The sequence below is a fragment of the Ricinus communis genome, chromosome 2, assembly GCF_019578655.1.
Source record: "Ricinus communis isolate WT05 ecotype wild-type chromosome 2, ASM1957865v1, whole genome shotgun sequence".
In the NCBI taxonomy this organism is placed as follows: domain Eukaryota; kingdom Viridiplantae; phylum Streptophyta; class Magnoliopsida; order Malpighiales; family Euphorbiaceae; genus Ricinus; species Ricinus communis.
Genome location: NC_063257.1, coordinates 30,434,659 through 30,442,158, shown reverse-complemented (window position 1 = coordinate 30,442,158; position 7,500 = coordinate 30,434,659). Strand labels below are relative to the sequence as shown.

Sequence of the window (7,500 nt, the reverse complement as noted above, 5' to 3'; positions counted from 1 at the left end):
TCGTTCTCTATTTCTATCTGAAAGAATCCTTAGGAAAGGCAGTTTGTTTCCACCGAGCTAAAACAAGATGTCGATGTCTATAGTAAACCAAAGTCATCGTTTAATACTTATTTTGCTTCAATCTCGACTATACAAAACAAAAAAAAAAATTGAAGATTTAGTTACGATTAGAAATATACTTTTATGTCTTTTTCCATAGATCCTTTACTCATATTCATTCAATTGAATGGATTGATCCAATTAATAAAAATTATGTTTTGTAATTTCATAATCCAATTTTTTTCAATTAGAAATTCAAAAACTTGGATACAAATCACGAGAATGTATATTCTTCCTCGAATTTTTCATTGAGAGGTAAATGATTAAATCTTTTTAAGAAATAAAGTTTTTCACCGGAATATGGAGTCAAGGATCCCTTAACTATTAGAATAGAGTTAATAGAACGAATCACACTTTTAACACTAAACTATACTCGCTACGATGCGATTATTGTATATAAATGAACCTTTTGTCGAGTAAGACATTTTGAATTTTATTTTAAATTTTCATTTAAATTTAATATATAATTATTAAAATTAAATTCTATAATTATTATAATTATTTAATTATTATATAATTATAGAATATATATTTAATTTAATATATTAAATTAAATAAAATAGTTCCATATAAAAATAAAAGAATAAAAAATATAAAAAGTAATTTTGAAAGTAATAAAAGTAATAAAATAAAGAAAAGAGGGAAAAAGGCTTTTTTTTTTTTCAAGCCTTACCTATTATGTAATGTAATATAGTAAGTATCCTTTTTCAATTGGGAGAGATGGCTGAGTGGACTAAAGCGTCGGATTGCTAATCCGTTGTACGAGTTATCCGTACCGAGGGTTCGAATCCCTCTCTTTTCGATTCCGATGATGACTTGGAATTTTTTTCTTTTCTTTTAAATTTAGCGAGCTTTTTTGTTTTATTTAATATTTAAAAATGTAGAATAGTAAAATACTAAGAACGTTGAGAAATCAAGAAAAACCTTTTTTTTTTAATTTTATATATTTTATTTTATTCTTTTATTCTTCACGTCCGGGATTACGTCCTGGATCATTAGATAAAAATCTAAAGATGAATAGAGAAACAAAGAATATCACTACTGTGTAAACAAAGAGTTTGAGAGTAAGCATTATAAAATCTCCAAGATCTTTTTTTGGTTTGGAAAAAAAATAGATTCTCTATTTTTATACCACATATTCTATTTTAACACCAAGACATGGAGCGGTTTCTAGAAATAGAAAATAATTTTTCTAAATTCAAAATTCATTTGTAATAAAAGTCGAGTCTTTAATTGCCAAAAATTTTGTTTCATACCGAAAATTAGATATTTTTTCATAACTACAAAAAGGATTCTAATAGGATCTGCAATGGAGAAAAAGTTTAGAATGAAAAAAAATGGGGTGATCTAGAATTCTCACGTTTATAGTTTATATTTATACAATAACTTCAATATTTGAATTAAGAGTTTATACTTTATACTATAAGACTTATCTGATCTTATCAATTGCTATAATTTTTTTTCTCGAATAAATCATGAATTATTTTAGGACAGCATTAAAGATCTCATTGAAAACTTACGTGACACCGCCAAACAAAGGCTAATAGAAAAAGAGTACAGGGATTCGGCATAACATCTACGATTGGATTCAAAAGGCGTAGGCTTGAGGCAATTTTGTGAAGAAAAAATTGCTTGAATAAAGGGCAAAATTAAGACAGATACAAATTAAACTAAAAATATTAAGCATAACAAACATTTTGTTCTTGAAGATAATTTTATTTTGACTGAGTTATTAATATGTTATTAATATAAAAGAAAAGATATAAAAATTGATAAAACATAAAGATAAAGAAAGGTAGATTAAAAACCCTTCTTTATTAAACTTTATTAAATTTATTAAACTCACCCAATCAAAAATCCTTCAATTCTCAAATCAAAAAGAATAGAGGAAATCATATTTTTATACGATCTTAATTGAATTATATATTATGATCAATAAATTGAATTTAATTCTATATCTACACATAGAAAAATCCGAACAACAAGCTAATATATTTTCTAGATATTTAGTGGGAATTGACGAAGAGCTAATACCAATATTAGTTTTTATTAGTGTTGAATAGAAATTCAAATGTGGCGTGGCCAAGTGGTAAGGCAACGGGTTTTGGTCCCGCTATTCGAAGGTTCGAATCCTTCCGTCCCAGCTATTCCTATATATCAAAAAAAGGATCCTTCCTTGTTTGATTTATCATTTAACATCTCCCATATAATTTAATTTAGGAAGTAGATAGGAGTTAATTAGTATTAGTAATGGAAGATATCTATTTCAATGCCTTCGCCGGTGCCTGTGAAAATTAAAACAAACAAAACATATGTAGTTTCTTTTAACTAACCTTATTTTTCAGATATTTTATCTTTGTCTTTAATGAATGATTCTAAATCTATCTAACAATTGAGAATCTATCTAACAATTGAGACGGGATTGATTCATATATCCTATTCACTTTTCGCTTTACTTTAGGAAATTTTTTTAGAAAGAATCAAGTCAAGTCAAATAAACTACTCATAAAATGAAAAAATGCTTGTATGTATGTATTTTTAGCATTTTAACACCTTTCTTTCTGATTTTGTAATGTAAAAAAAAAATTGTCATCCCTCGCTTAATTTTAATATTTAACATAGAATATCCATAATTAATTTCAGTGACAATTCTTTAGTTTAGATAATTCTTTAGTCTATCTGATAGTCTATCTGAAAAATTGAATATTCTTTTTACCTATTTATTTTATTTTAAATCCTTGATGGTTTAATTCAAATCTGTATCTAAAAAAGGGGGTTTTTCTCTTCTCTTATAATGAGAAGATATATTTCTTACCTTAAAACAAAAAAATAATGATATTGGGATAGGCAATTTAAAAATGAAATCTTTTTATTGATTTTTATAAGTTCTTGGGACTCAAAGAAATGTGAGATAGGCGAATCCATCCTATGGAGTCACTTGAAGATTCAAAAAGAACTTATTTCTTTGTCTTATTCTAAATTAGAATTGAAAATAAAAAAATATTCGTACAATAAAATATGGGATTAATTTGAATTCTTTCTCACACTTCTTGGAAACTACCTAATAGAAGTTCAAATTTTTGATTCCTATGTGCCTACCGAACCAATGACTATTCACGATTCCATAATTGAATCAATTACATACTATTTCAAAACTCAAAGAATGTTATGGTAAAACTTCATTTGAAACGATGTGGTAGAAAGCAACGTGCGACTTGAAGGACACGATCGGTTGTGGATTCTTACATCCCCCCTATTATATATATAATTATATTATATATATTATATAGTATATAGATTAGTATATAGATTAATATTATATAGCTCTATATATAATATTATATAGCATATAGGAATGAGGGTGCTCTTAGCTCGACATTGTTTATTCTGTTATACACTAGAACCTTCATTTTTTATTGGGTTGTAATGTAAATAGTACATGATGGAGCTCGAGTAGAAAGTAAAGTATTGATTTATTTCTTAGGAGCAAGAATCTAGGGTTAGCCCTAATCAATAAGTTAGAACAACTTCGTAAGTATATTTTCAATATCGAAATAGAAAGGATCCAATTCTAGCGAATTTCAAGTCCAAGAATAAGGTCTGTTGGAATTGACCAAATTCTTTTGATTAAAAAAGTGTATCACACAGGAATCAATTGTTAGTCTGATTCTTTAATAGAAAGAAATCACAAAAAGTGGTATGTTGCTGCCATTTCGAAATGATTAAACTTCACCGAAGTAATGTCTAAACCCAACGATTCAAGGCAAAGATAAAGGATCTTGGAACAAGGAAATACCATTTTCAATTGTCTCAACAATTAGATCAGAATGAAGAATCAAAATACATTATACATTTAAAAATAAAAGAAAGAAACAAAAAGAAAAAGAAAGGGCATTAGAGATCACTCAATAAGTGAAAAATGAAACGCCTAAGGGGTTCCCTTTGAGCTATTTGAAAGTTATCCAACTTGAGTTAGAAGGGTACAGATGCTTTTTTTCTTTTTTGGTTCATCGAGACTCTTGAAGAATCTTTTCCATTTTTTGGTTATGTATGGAAAGATAGAAATAAAATGACAACAAATTTAGGTATTCACTTAATCTTGCTAGGTATAGGTGCTTTTCTTCTAGTATTCAAGGCTCTTTATTTTGGGGCGATATGATACACCGGGCTCCGGGAGATGTAAGAAAAATTACTAACTTAACCCTTAGCCCAAGTATTATTTTCGGTTATTTACTAAAATCCCCTTTTGGAGGAGAATGATGGATTGTTAGTGTGGACGATTTGGAAGATATAATTGGAGGCCATGTATGGTTAGGTTCCATTTGTATACTGGGTGGAATCTGGCATATCTTAACCAAACCTTTTGCATGGGCTCGCCGTGCACTTGTATGGTCTGGAGAGGCTTACTTGTCTTATAGTTTAGGTGCTTTATCCGTTTTTGGTTTCATTGCTTTTTGCTTTGTCTGGTTCAATAATACCGCTTACCCTAGTGAGTTTTACGGGCCTACTGGACCAGAAGCTTCTCAAGCTCAAGCTTTTACTTTTCTAGTTCGTCAACGTCTTGGGGCTAATGTGGGATCTGCTCAAGGACCTACCGGGTTAGGCAAATATTTAATGCGTTTGCCTACCGGAGAAGTTATTTTTGGAGGTGAAACTATGTGTTTTTGGGATTTGCGTGCTCCTTGGTTAGAACCTCTAAGAGGTCCAAATGGTTTGGACTTGAGTAGGTTGAAAAAGGACATATAACCTTGGCAAGAATGCCGTTCCGCAGAATATATGACCCACGCGCCTTTAGGTTCGTTAAATTCTGTAGGTGGCGTAGCTACGGAAATCAATGCAGTCAATTATGTCTCTCCTAGAAGTTGGTTAGCTACCTCTTATTTTGTTCTAGGGTTCTTCCTATTCGTAGGTCATTTATGGCACGCGGGAAGGACTCGTGCAGCTGCAGCAGGATTTGAAAAAGGAATTGATCGTGATTTTGAACCCGCTCTTTCCATGACTCCTCTTAACTAACTGAGACAAGAGATCCAATAGTTAAATCGATCTTAAAAAGTATTCCGTTTTCCTTTCTTTTCAATTCATTTAGATCTAATCTATTTATTTCTAGCTCGGCTATCCCATCTAGTCGAGCCATTTACATTTATGATACTGGGCCAGTCAAAACTAATAAAGACATAAATCTATTCATCGAGAAAAGGAGAGAGGGATTCAAACCCTCAATAGTTCTTTGCGAACTATACCGGTTTTCAAGACCGGAGCTATCAACCACTCGGCCATCTCTCCGAAAGATAATTTCGATTTTACTATTTTATTTTTATTCTGCCGAATAGAATAGAATACGGCCATCGGATTTGATACCATCACTGTACTATAAAAACTCAGCGGTTAGTCCTTGAATTTTGAAAGAATACAAAAAAAATTTTATTTCTAAGTATCTTAATTGCTCAAATTCAGATTTTTAGATGAAAGAATTCTGTTCTATCAACAAAACAAATATTTCGAAAAAACAAATGGCCAACTTACCCATATTCCACAGGAATAATTTAGAAAGATTTTTGAAGAATATTGTGATGTGATAATAAAAAATGAGTGGCAAAAGCAAAATAAGACAGAAAAGTTATCATTCTAGGTGGTCCAGCCCTTTGTTCATTAGGGAGGACAAAAAGAAAGATAACAAGAAATGTCGAGAAAGGAAAGATAATTTACAAGATACGATCTATCCATATCTAATGTATCAATTTCAAATATTGAAAATTCAAAATTAAAAGAGAATTTCTTTATTCTATATTTTATTCCAAAATGCTTTGTTTTCATCTATGATATGGGTCTATTATTTCGATTTATTACTTATTTTGTTACTAAATTTATTGAATATTGAAATTGAATTTAAATACGCATAAAAAAGGTTTGATTTTATTTTAGAATTGTTTCGTATATATCCGTATATATATATATAATATATGTCTTCTTTGGTTCATCAATATTGTATTGTGAAATTTCAGTTAAGTTATGCTGTAACTATAAAAAAAATGAAGACTCTTGGATTTTTTTGTTCCTATTAAGAAAATGTTCATTCTTCAGCTCATTTCAAAATACTTCAATTGGTACACGCAAAAAATAGGCCAATTCCGCTACCTTTTGCTCAATTTCTCATGGAGTCAAATTCTCATCAGTACGAGTCAAAGGAATGGACCCTCGGCCTCTGGTTTCCATATAAAGGACACACCGAGCAAAAATACCCTCTTTCACTTCTATTCTAATAGACTGAATATCCTTCATAAGGAATCGGAGGAAGATGCGACGATTTTTTCCAGGGAATCCCCAGTGAAAAATACACACTATTCCTTCTTTTCTATCGAATCGATCATAACCACTACCTACATTCCACAAAATTGTGCACCATAAATAAGAACTAATAAATAGACCGGCGATCCCAAAGAAAGACATCACGATCCCTTATGGAAAAAAAATTATTTACTGAGACGGAAATAAAGATATCAAATTTCTGCCAAGATAACTGGAAATTCCAACCAATAAAAATCCCAATAAACCTAAAAGAAAGTATAAAGGCCTAGCAGAAATTACTTGTTTTGCGAGACCCCGCTATAAGTTCTATCCATATACGTTATGATCGCCAACTCATACTAGATCTAGTTGTTTTTTATTTGAAGTGGGAGACTAGCCCAAATGAATTTGACTTTCTTTCTTTTTGTTTCCGAAGTAACTTTCATCAACTCGGATTATTCTGGTGTGAATCTTTAGGAGGAATTCATCGAATTCGTTAGATTATAAAAAAGAGAGCTCAGCCCCCCCATAGGATCCCCTATCTGCACATATATAAAAATATCAGCTTTGCTTTGCATTTGTTTCAGGCATCCGCCACAGTTTCGATTTATTTTCAAATAGTCCATTTACTTATATATCATATATCATATTTACGTCTGCATAAGAACCCTTTCATTTTCATTTCACGTTTGAAGGGAGTCGCTCGTATGTTATATCATATTATACTAAACTAGAGAGATATCCGTATTATATCTCAGCATTATATTATGATCCAAGTCTAAGTCTTGAAAAAAAAAGAAATGAAATCTACCCCCGTTAGACCTAATTGGATCTAAAAACTCTTGTTTTTTTTGAACATGAAGAGATAAGGAAGTCATCGCGAATTCTGGGAAATACTAAGCCTACTAAAGGCACAAAAATGGAGGGTAAGGCATTGAGAATTGTCATAGAATGGGCACCTTGATTTAATATTTGTACACCGTTATTTAATTTTTTTATTATATATTATATTATTTTTATATTATATTATTTTGAATATTTTAATATATGTTTAATATATTTATATATTTTCATTATTTTTTATTATTATTTTTTATTATTATAATTATTTTTTAT

General features: G+C 30.1%; 1 non-coding gene across 1 annotated transcript; it reads left to right on the top strand.

Annotated features, from left to right (window-relative positions):
• Positions 1-813: 813 nt before the first annotated feature.
• TRNAS-GCU lies at positions 814-901 on the top strand. The gene has a single exon. It is a non-coding gene; the product is annotated as a tRNA-Ser (tRNA).
• The last annotated feature ends 6,599 nt before the right edge of the window (positions 902-7,500 follow it).